This window comes from Rhinolophus ferrumequinum, chromosome 13, assembly GCF_004115265.2.
Source record: "Rhinolophus ferrumequinum isolate MPI-CBG mRhiFer1 chromosome 13, mRhiFer1_v1.p, whole genome shotgun sequence".
NCBI classification, from domain to species: Eukaryota; Metazoa; Chordata; class Mammalia; order Chiroptera; family Rhinolophidae; genus Rhinolophus; species Rhinolophus ferrumequinum.
The window spans coordinates 50214945-50224204 of record NC_046296.1 but is presented as its reverse complement, the minus strand read 5'-3'; the positions used below and the strand labels follow the sequence as shown (position 1 = coordinate 50224204).

The 9260-nt window shown below is 45.4% G+C and overlaps 1 long non-coding RNA gene across 1 annotated transcript; it reads left to right on the top strand.

Moving 5' to 3' along the window:
* Window positions 1-483: 483 nt before the first annotated feature.
* Window positions 484-8913, top strand: LOC117032666 (uncharacterized). Its single transcript, XR_004424792.1, has 3 exons — window positions 484-1016; window positions 1641-1701; window positions 7090-8913. It is a non-coding gene; the product is annotated as an uncharacterized LOC117032666 (long non-coding RNA).
* Window positions 8914-9260: the final 347 nt, after the last annotated feature.

Below are 9260 nucleotides of genomic sequence, written 5' to 3'. Positions count from 1 at the left end.
CTGATGTTACTAGCCATGTGACTCCAGGTAAGTAATTTAAGCTCTCTAAGCCTCCTTTCCCTCATCTGTAAAATGGGTATATGATACCTACCTCTCAGTATCAGCCTAATTAAATTAGAAGGGATAAACAAACACGGTTTGTAAATTCTTAGACACACTACAAACAAGCTAGCAGCAGCAGAAGTAATGAGTTAAAAAGACATACTACAAAGCCAGCAATAAATATTTGTTAGATGAATGAATAAATGAATGGGTGAACATGGAGTTGCTAAATTTAGTCAAACCTATGAAGAACCTAAAAACCAGTCAGTGCCAGCCAACCCAGGCATAAAATCAAGGGTGAGCAGTCCAATTTCATTGAGGTGGAAGTTGGAAGTACATTGGAGGCATGAAGACAAACAAGCTGGCAGGACACCAAGTACAAAGCACTAGCCACAGAGAAGGCTTCCCAGTTGAAGGAACTAACCTTGCTGGGAGAAGGCTCATACTTACAAGGCCAAGCACAGGGTACGCCTCATAATAAGCTGTCCTAGAATCACATACACAGAGGCTGTTCAAGCCAGAAGAGGTGCAAACGAGAATGTAAACAAGCAAAGCAGACAGGTATAGGACAATAGGTGTTCTGGCTCCGGCTGAACTGGAGAACACATGTCCTTTTAAATGAAGGCATTTAAAAATCAGTTAAAAACAAAACCTTTGCCAGCCAAAAAAAAAAAAAAAAAAAAAAAAAAAAAAAAAAAAAAAAAAAACACCAAAATCAAACCCACAGATGAAGAACCCAGCTCAGAGAGGAGAAGAGCTTGCCAGTCTGTGACAGTCCCATTATTGGATTCTAGATCTTCTGACTGCAAGCAATACACCAAGACTTTCGGGGAGAGAGGAGGGACTGTTCCAACACAGATCTTCTGCTTATGGTCGGAAACTCATCCCTTTCATCACCATCTCTGACCTGATGCAGATTCAGAGAAAAAAGTGCAATGTGCAAGGAGCCAACACGAGGACGTAATACCCAACAGGTAAGGAGTTATCTATTGTTATAACGTGTTAGTTTGCTAGGGCTGCCATAATCAAGTCCCCTAGACTGGGAAACCTAAACAACAGCAATTTATTTCCTCACAGTCCTGGAGAAAAGCTCAAGGGGGGTCCGCAGGCTTAGTTTCTCCTGCGGCCTTTCTCCTTGGCTTGTCTGTCTTCTCCACGTACCTTCACATGGTTTTGCTCTGTGTGTGTCGGTGTCCTGATTGGCTCCTCTCACAAGGACCCCAGTCATGTTGAATAAGGCTCACCCTAATGACCTCATGTCACCTTAACTGACTCTTTAAAACCCTATTTTCAGATCATCACATTGTGAGGTGCTGGGGGTTAGGGCTTCAACGTATCAATCTCAGGAGGACATAATTCAGTCCACGACACTAGCTCTTGGTAAAAACATCAACAATCCTGCAACAGATTGATGAGATTCGTCCTCTGTGACACTGTATATACTAGAAATAACTGAAAGGCCTTATGGGAACAAAACAAGAGGGCCTAGTTATGTGAGTTTGGAGCAAACCTCAGATAACGAGCCTTCCCACTCCCAAACACACCTTCATTCTTTCATTTAAGAACTACTTCTTTGGATTGAACCTACTATATTCTAGGTACTCTGCCAGGTGCTGCTGTCACAGTGGTGAGCAAAGCCGACCCGGCCTGGGCTCTCAGGTAACTCAGACTCCATTGAAAGCATTATTTCTTCTGGGTCCACCCTTTACTACTTATGTGGCTTAGACCAGGTTGCCTAATCGCAACGAGCCTCAGTTTTCATATCTGTGAGCTGGAGAAAGTGATATGCATAGTTAGAAAAGACAGCACGACACACATAAAGCGTCTATCACAATATGTGGAACTCATGAATCATCAATAAACATAAATCTTCTCCCTTAAGTCTTATTACCTAAGATTCCACATAAAATAATACATACTACCATGTTTCCCTGAAAATAAGGCCTAGCTGGACAATCAGGTCTAATGCACCTTTCGGAGCAAACATTAATATAAGATCCGGTTTTATTTTACTATAAGGTCTTATTTTACTATAAGACCAGGTCTTATATAATATAATATAATAATATAATATAATATAATACTGGGCCTTATATTAATTTTTGCTCCAAAAAACGCATTAGAGTTGATTGTCCAGCTAGGTCTTATTTTCAGGGAAACATGGTAAATAATTAACTTCAAACTTGAAATGGAACATCGTTACTTGCCTAAATTTGATACTTCCCATTCCAGATCAGGACAAAAACAGGACCATAACTTATTAGTGGAGACAATGAATATGCTATCAACAGAAATACACATTCCAAGATAATTCAGGTCTTGCTTCCCAGGGTCCAGCTTATTCCTTCCTGTTTTAATGCAGTGGGTCGAGGAAGGACTGGCGCCATCTTGGGCCATAAGTCACTTCTAAACAGTTCCTGGAGGGCACAGACCTCCAGAGGAGTACCTTCCACGCAGCTGAAGAATTTCCTGCCAAAACGGATAAGAATTTCCTGTTTTGCTTTTCATTACTACTTTAAATAATCATATTGAGAGTCTTGGAGGATGGTAAGCAGCATGGGCTGAAAGGGTGTGCCACCATCTTTTCTAGATTAATTCAGGACGATTGAGGCAGCTTTAGAAATGGCAAGTTGAGATCCGGGCAAAATGCACAAAGTGACCATTCAGGATTGAGAGAGGACAACTGACGCCTGGGGCCTCTCCTTGGTCAGGCACTAGACTTTGTCCACGCCTATGCCCGTGACTCCAGGCCAGGCAGGGGTGTCCTCCCTGTGACTCAGTCTGATTCTCACCTGAGAGTTCAGGAGAGAGCCCTCATAAGCCCTCCAGGTTACCATGTTTTCCTCCCGAGAAAGCACCAGTTGCCCTTAGAAGCATGAGCGTCAGGGGCAGCTCCAGGCAACTCACAAACAAATCACCTCTGCCCTTGTGGGGCATCTGCATATACTCAGAGAACACAGGCTGGACAGCTCAACAATCCTCTCTGCGGGTGCTGGGGACACTGGCTTGAAATCTCACACTCAGGAGGACTGCTTTAGCCCAATTGCACTCCACAACCATTCTCCTGCTTTCCACACGTTCCTTCACCCAGAGACGAGAGCAGAGACTCCCTCCTTTCTCTAGAACTGAGCACACTGCCCACCTCCCTTCACTACAGACCAGCTTGCCATCCTAACTCCTTCTTTCTGTAGACGCCATCCCTTGCTTTGAGTCATCTGAACTCAAAACTTCCGGCTTATTTTTATTCCTCCCTCTTCCTCCTCATACACCATCAATCATCACCAAATGTAAGCCATTTGACTAGGGTACCAAGACCTGTGCTAGGTTCTTTCACATGTAGTCTCACTTGCATTTGTCCTATTTTCCCTGCTGCTCCCATCCCAGAATAAAGCCTCAGGGCCTTAGGGCCTCATCGCCTCCAGCCCCAGGGGTAACAGTGGTCTCCTTCCTGGTCTCCCCCACTCCCATGCTATTCTCATCACCCCTTCTCTAGAGCTGTTAATACCATCCACACACTGCTTACTAAGACACAAACCTGCTCAGAAATTTCAGGGTCTAGCAAATAAGACACACGCCCTCTCTCTTGGCACTCAAAGCCCTGGAGGACCTGTTCTCGTGTTTCTCTTATCATTCCTCCTTATGTTCACCACACTTCAGCCAAACGAGGCAGTTTCCCATTGTTAGCATTCTTTGTCCTTTGCCACACCCTTGCTTCTGCTCCTGCCATGCCTTCTAGATCCAGCTCTCTAGAATCTCTGCCTTTCAGGAGTTTAGCCTCCTCCATGAAGTCTTCCCATGAAGTTCACTCGGGCCAAGTGCTCCTGGCCCCACTGCCCCACGTAGCTCTGTACTGTTTTGTCACAATGTAAGCACCGTATGGTGGTAGGACTGTTGTCAAATGTTTCTGGTATCCTCTCCTCTGACCACATGGTGGAAGACTTTGTGACTAGCTTTGGTTAAGTGACATGTGTTGGTTTTTGGCCAGAAGCTTTAAAAGCCAGAGTCTACCTTGCCACATTTTCCTCCCCATGAAACACATGTCGAGGTGGAGCCTCCATCATCCTGAGTCCCTGCTGACCTGTCATGATCATACAGTGTGAGTGAGAAATAAGACTTTGCTTCTTCAGTCACTGAAATGTGGGGGTTGCTTGTTATTACAGCAAAGTCTGGCTTATTCTGACCTTAGGACATAAGACCAAAGCGATCATCTAGTCTCACCCCCTGCTTTACAGATGAGGAAACAAAGGCTTAGGGAAGTGAAATGACTTGCCCAAGGTCCCATCATTAGCAGTGACTCAAGTCTAGAACCAAGATCCCCTAAGGTCCAGTCCAATATTTCTTCCATGACACCATCCTGGAGGGTCCTTGAACAAGGACCTAACAAGAGGAGTCTGAGATCTCAGCCCCGGCCTTCTACTACTTAGTTGTGTGATACTGGGTAAGTCACTCCTGCTCACTTCGCTGCTTCTAGAGTGAGACTATGGAACAAACGTCTTCTCTAGGCTGTCTTTCTCTGTTCCTCACAGTGTTCGTTATGGTACCTTGCACAGAGAGGGCACTCAGGAGGCATTGATCATCAACACAAGGGTGATAGGCATATTCTATCCACTCAGCCTTCTCCAAGTGGGCAAAAGCCACACTGAGTGCATGGACCCACTCTTGAATCACCCTACCTATGGCCCAGTTCCTCGTATGGTTGCCCAACAGGTATGAGTTTATGCTTGACTCTCACTTATCAGGCCCTGCCTTTAGCTGTTACTCATTGAACTTCCGTTCACAGTCCTGAACTGACTCCCCAAAAGTTCCTGGCCTTTGGCAATCGAGTGTACCTCTACCAGGAAAGGTATCAGCTTGTTTGTTTGGTGTATGTTTGTTTCTTTTGTTTTTTCTTATCACACCCCAATTCTTGAGTATTCTAAGAGCTGTCAGCCTTTTAACCAGGTCATTGGGTTTCTATCCAGGACATGCTCTAATTCCTTTTTCTTCTCCTTTCCTTAGGCTGCCTCTGCATGAAAAGAACCAATTCTTTGGAAGTTAAGACAGCTTATCAAAGTTTTAAAATGTGGCAGACCATGTTTTACTCCTGGACGCAGTGTCAAAAGTTAAGGCTGCGCCCTCAGCCGTTAGCTACATGCCTGGCATCCATAAGGGGGTGACAAACTGCAGAGCAAGAAGGATCTCAGCGTCTGGGTGACCTTGTACTCATACTGGTGGCAGAGAGGGCAGGCCATGACCTGGTGCAGCGCCTTTCAGAGCAAATATTTTGCCACAGACACTAGTTCACAAAGCCACTGACGGTTGTGAACTTCCCCTTTCCACTTCGGGCCAGGTCTCTGAGGAACATTCGAGCAAATGACTGAGGAGCAGCCAGAGGCAGGGGTGTCTGCAGCCACCGAGGGCCTTCCATTAAGCACCTCTTTAACCTAACCCTGAACAAGTTAACTAACCAGACGAAAAATGGAAAGGAACCTAGAAGGTCTAGTCCAACCTGTCCATGAGAAACATAACACGAGTCACAGATATATTTTAAATGTTCTAATAGCCACATTAGTAAAAAGAAACAGGTAGTGAAATTAATTTTACCAGTTTATTTTATTTAATCCAGTATACCCCAAATATGATCATTTCAACATGTAATCAATATCGTTGTTATTAATGAGAAAGTTTACATCCTATTTTTTGATGTGTCTTCGAAATCCAGTATTTTATATTTACAGCACATCCCAATTTGGACTAGTCACATTGCAAGTGCTCAATAGCCACTTGAGACTAGTGGCCTCTGCACTGGAAGCACAGATCTAGTTGAGCCTCCTATTGCTACAGATGAGGAAACCGAGGCCCTGGGCTGAGAAGTGAATTATATCAAGATCCCAGCTTCAGAAGTAGGATTAAAGCCCAGGTGTTTTGCAACATTCTTTTAGTTGTACCACAAAATAGAGAGAGAGAGAGAGAGAGAGAGAGAGAGAGAGAGAGAGAGAGAGAGAGAGAGAGAGAGAGAGAGAAAATAAAACTACCACTCAGCAAGCAAATAAAGTATTGATTTATACAAACCCAAGACAAAAGGCTAAGGGTGCATTAGCAGGGTTACAAGAAAGAACCTGTGACTTTCAAGTTCAAGCCAGCTGGGCATTGTAGTGTTTGAATGAGGTAGTTACTTGTGAGGTAGTTACAGTTAAAGCCAAGCAAAGGCAGCTGACCTGCTACATAGAAAGACGTTCCTTCCAGGAGAAAGGAGTCCTGGACGGCTGCCACTTATACAGCTGGCAGCACCCACACTAGTGGTCACTGGGTTCCTTAGCTTTGCTTCTGACCTGCAGCAAGCTGCTGAACAAAATAGTGGTGATAACGAGAAAAGAGCGTGAGTTCTGGAATCGAGGGGATTCGGATTCTGTTCCCCGACCTCTCTGAGCCTCCGCTCTCTCCTCTGTAAAGTGGGGCAGATGCTCGTGAGGCTGTGACACTTTCCACTGATGGCTGCTGGAACAGTCCAACAGCCCTGCTGGGAAGTACTTGGTGCACAGGCAGGCTTCAGTAAACTTTGGCTTTCCTTCCCTGATGTTTCCGAGGCTGGTTTCTCACAGCAAATCGGTGCCATCCTCCTACCTGCTTTTCGGGAAAGGGGTCCTCTGGCTTGAGGGCCACTCTTGGCCGGGGCCACTTAGTTAACTTTAGGGTATTGCTGACTGGAGCTGCCTCCGTGTTTTAAGGAATGTCTGTGGAGCAGCCTTCTAGGCCCACCATGACTTGCATGGAACATCATCCTCCTGTGGTCGTATGGGATCCTCATGGCAACACTGCTGCCTGGGGCTAGAAAAAACACCAAATTGGGAGGCCTCAGCGCTTGGTCTTGCCGTGCCATTTGGCGCCAGTCTCAGAGAGCACAAACCCTGGGAGCAGCCGTTTAGGAGGAGAGTGCCTCAGTGAGGGGATAAATTTAGTGCCCGGCTTGGGTAGGCAAGTGCCTCTCTCCCTGTGGTATTTTTAATTCTCACATCAAGTAAAAATAGAATTTCCTGTTGATCTGATAAGAAATTCCTGTTTTTCCAGGGAGCAGGGCAGCCTATGTTGGAGGTATGGACAGCGGGAGTTACCAACCACTTCCGAGATGGATGATTAACGAGAGGAGGGGCTGTGGGGGCCTCAGTTTGCAGTCACTTATTTTTAAAGTTTAAAGACAGCTCATACCCAGAAAATTCACAGTGTGGGATGAACAATTTCCTACATGCATTGAGGACCTCGGCTGGCTTTGGAAAAGCTCCTTCTGCTGCTTCCCTGGAACCTGGACATTTTTACTCACCAGTCTAGTCTAGACTTCTCAGGCTGGGCTGTTGCTCCTCACACATGGAACATGGCCTCTAAGGGCAGCACCTTGAAGCGGGTGTACAGGTGCCAGGCCCCAACCTTCACCCCCAATCCCTAGTCACCCCAACTTGTGCTCTGCTTCTAGGGCAGCCACAGAGCCTGTGGTTCAGCAGTTCCAGCTGTGCTTGCTTCTGCATGAACAGCTCAAGGAGTGCATCTCTAGTAGACATTTGAGGCTTTGGGGCCTTCCAGCCCCGACTTCCTCTTCCTTCTGTTAATGACTCCCTCATTTCCATTTGGAGAATCACCTCTTCCCCTCGATGTGCAGGCCTGATGAAATTGTCAGTCAAGGATTCTCGTCCTCCCCTAGTCAAGGGGCTCATTGACCAAACCCTCTCCTGGAATTTGGAACCTTGACTGGAGTGATACAAAGGCAGAAAAATGACCATCCCTTATTCACCCAAGCAGACAGCCTCTGCCCTGGGGACCCTCAGACCTTCTCTGGTCCCTGCCCTTTGGAGCCTGATTATTCATTTTTCCAGTTCTATGGGCTACCCAGTAGCCCTCTGAAGATCTGCATTTGCTAGTACTTGCGAGTCACACAATGTGACAAAAACAAATGGCTACTGATGGTGAGTCAGAAATGTCACCTTGCGTGTCTTCTAGCAAGGAAATAATAATCATAGCACAAAAGTGTGATCCATGACTACTCGAGAAGCACCCCCAATAAGACAGTTCCTTCAGTCTTTTAACAGCTCTGTGGGGAAGGCAAGCAGTGATCATAGCACATTTTAGAAATGAGGATGCTTAGGTTCAGAGACATACCCAGCGATTACACGGCCTCGAAGCAGCAGAGCCATTACTCAAACATCAGCCTGCCTTCTGACTCCAGCCTACGATGTTCTCCACCAGACCACACCACCTTTCCCAGGCCTCCTGAGCTGACCTGGAGTTGCTTCTCCAGGACGGGGTTTATCCAATCTTTAGCCTCTTCTGCCTACTGGGCCCATGTCCTGACTCACCAGTAACTGAAATTGGGAATCTCACCTCTGAAATACATTTCACAAAGTCTGGCTTGCTACAGCATTCAAGCAGAGGACACATAAAGACACACCTTCAAAGTCACTTTTAAAATGTCATCGGGACTCTCTGTGCCTATTCCTATTGACTATTCACAATAGCCCAATGTCCATTAATGAACAAATGGATAAAAAAATTTGGTATATCCATACACCGGAATATTATTCAGCCATTAGAATGAATGAAGTACTGATGCATACTACAATGTGGATGAATCTTGAAAACATGCTAAGTGAAAGAAGTCAGACAAAAAAGGTCACATATTGTAGGATTCTATTTATGCGCAATATCCAGAAAAGATAAATCCATAGAATCAGAAGACAGATTGGTGGTTACCAGTGGCTGGAGGAAGGGAGATGGAGAGAAACTGCTTACGGGGTACAGGGTTTTACTTGGGAGTAATGGAAACGTTTTGGTAACCAGATAGAGGTGGTGTTTGCACAACATTATAAATGTATGAAATGCCATTGGATCATCCACTTAAAAATGTTTAATTTGATGTTAGTGAATTTCACCTCAATAAATTATATGAAAAATTTAAGTTGATAAGTAATAATAAAACTAATTTAAACAAAAATGTCATTAGGACCCATCCCTTTCTTTTTGTTCCTATCAGTCTCCCTGACTCGTTTCCCTCCCTCCTTGAAGCATTCACACTCGCTGTCACCACTGGGATCCCTTCACACCATTGTTAAGCATGATGCTTGTTCTCTCAGCAATGACACCCTAGTGACTGTAGATGATGGCTCAGTCGGTGTTCAGAATCTTCCAGTCTTTACATCTAAACTGCCAAGTATCCCCTCTGCTTTACCTGTGCTCTTCCTGACCCCATCTCT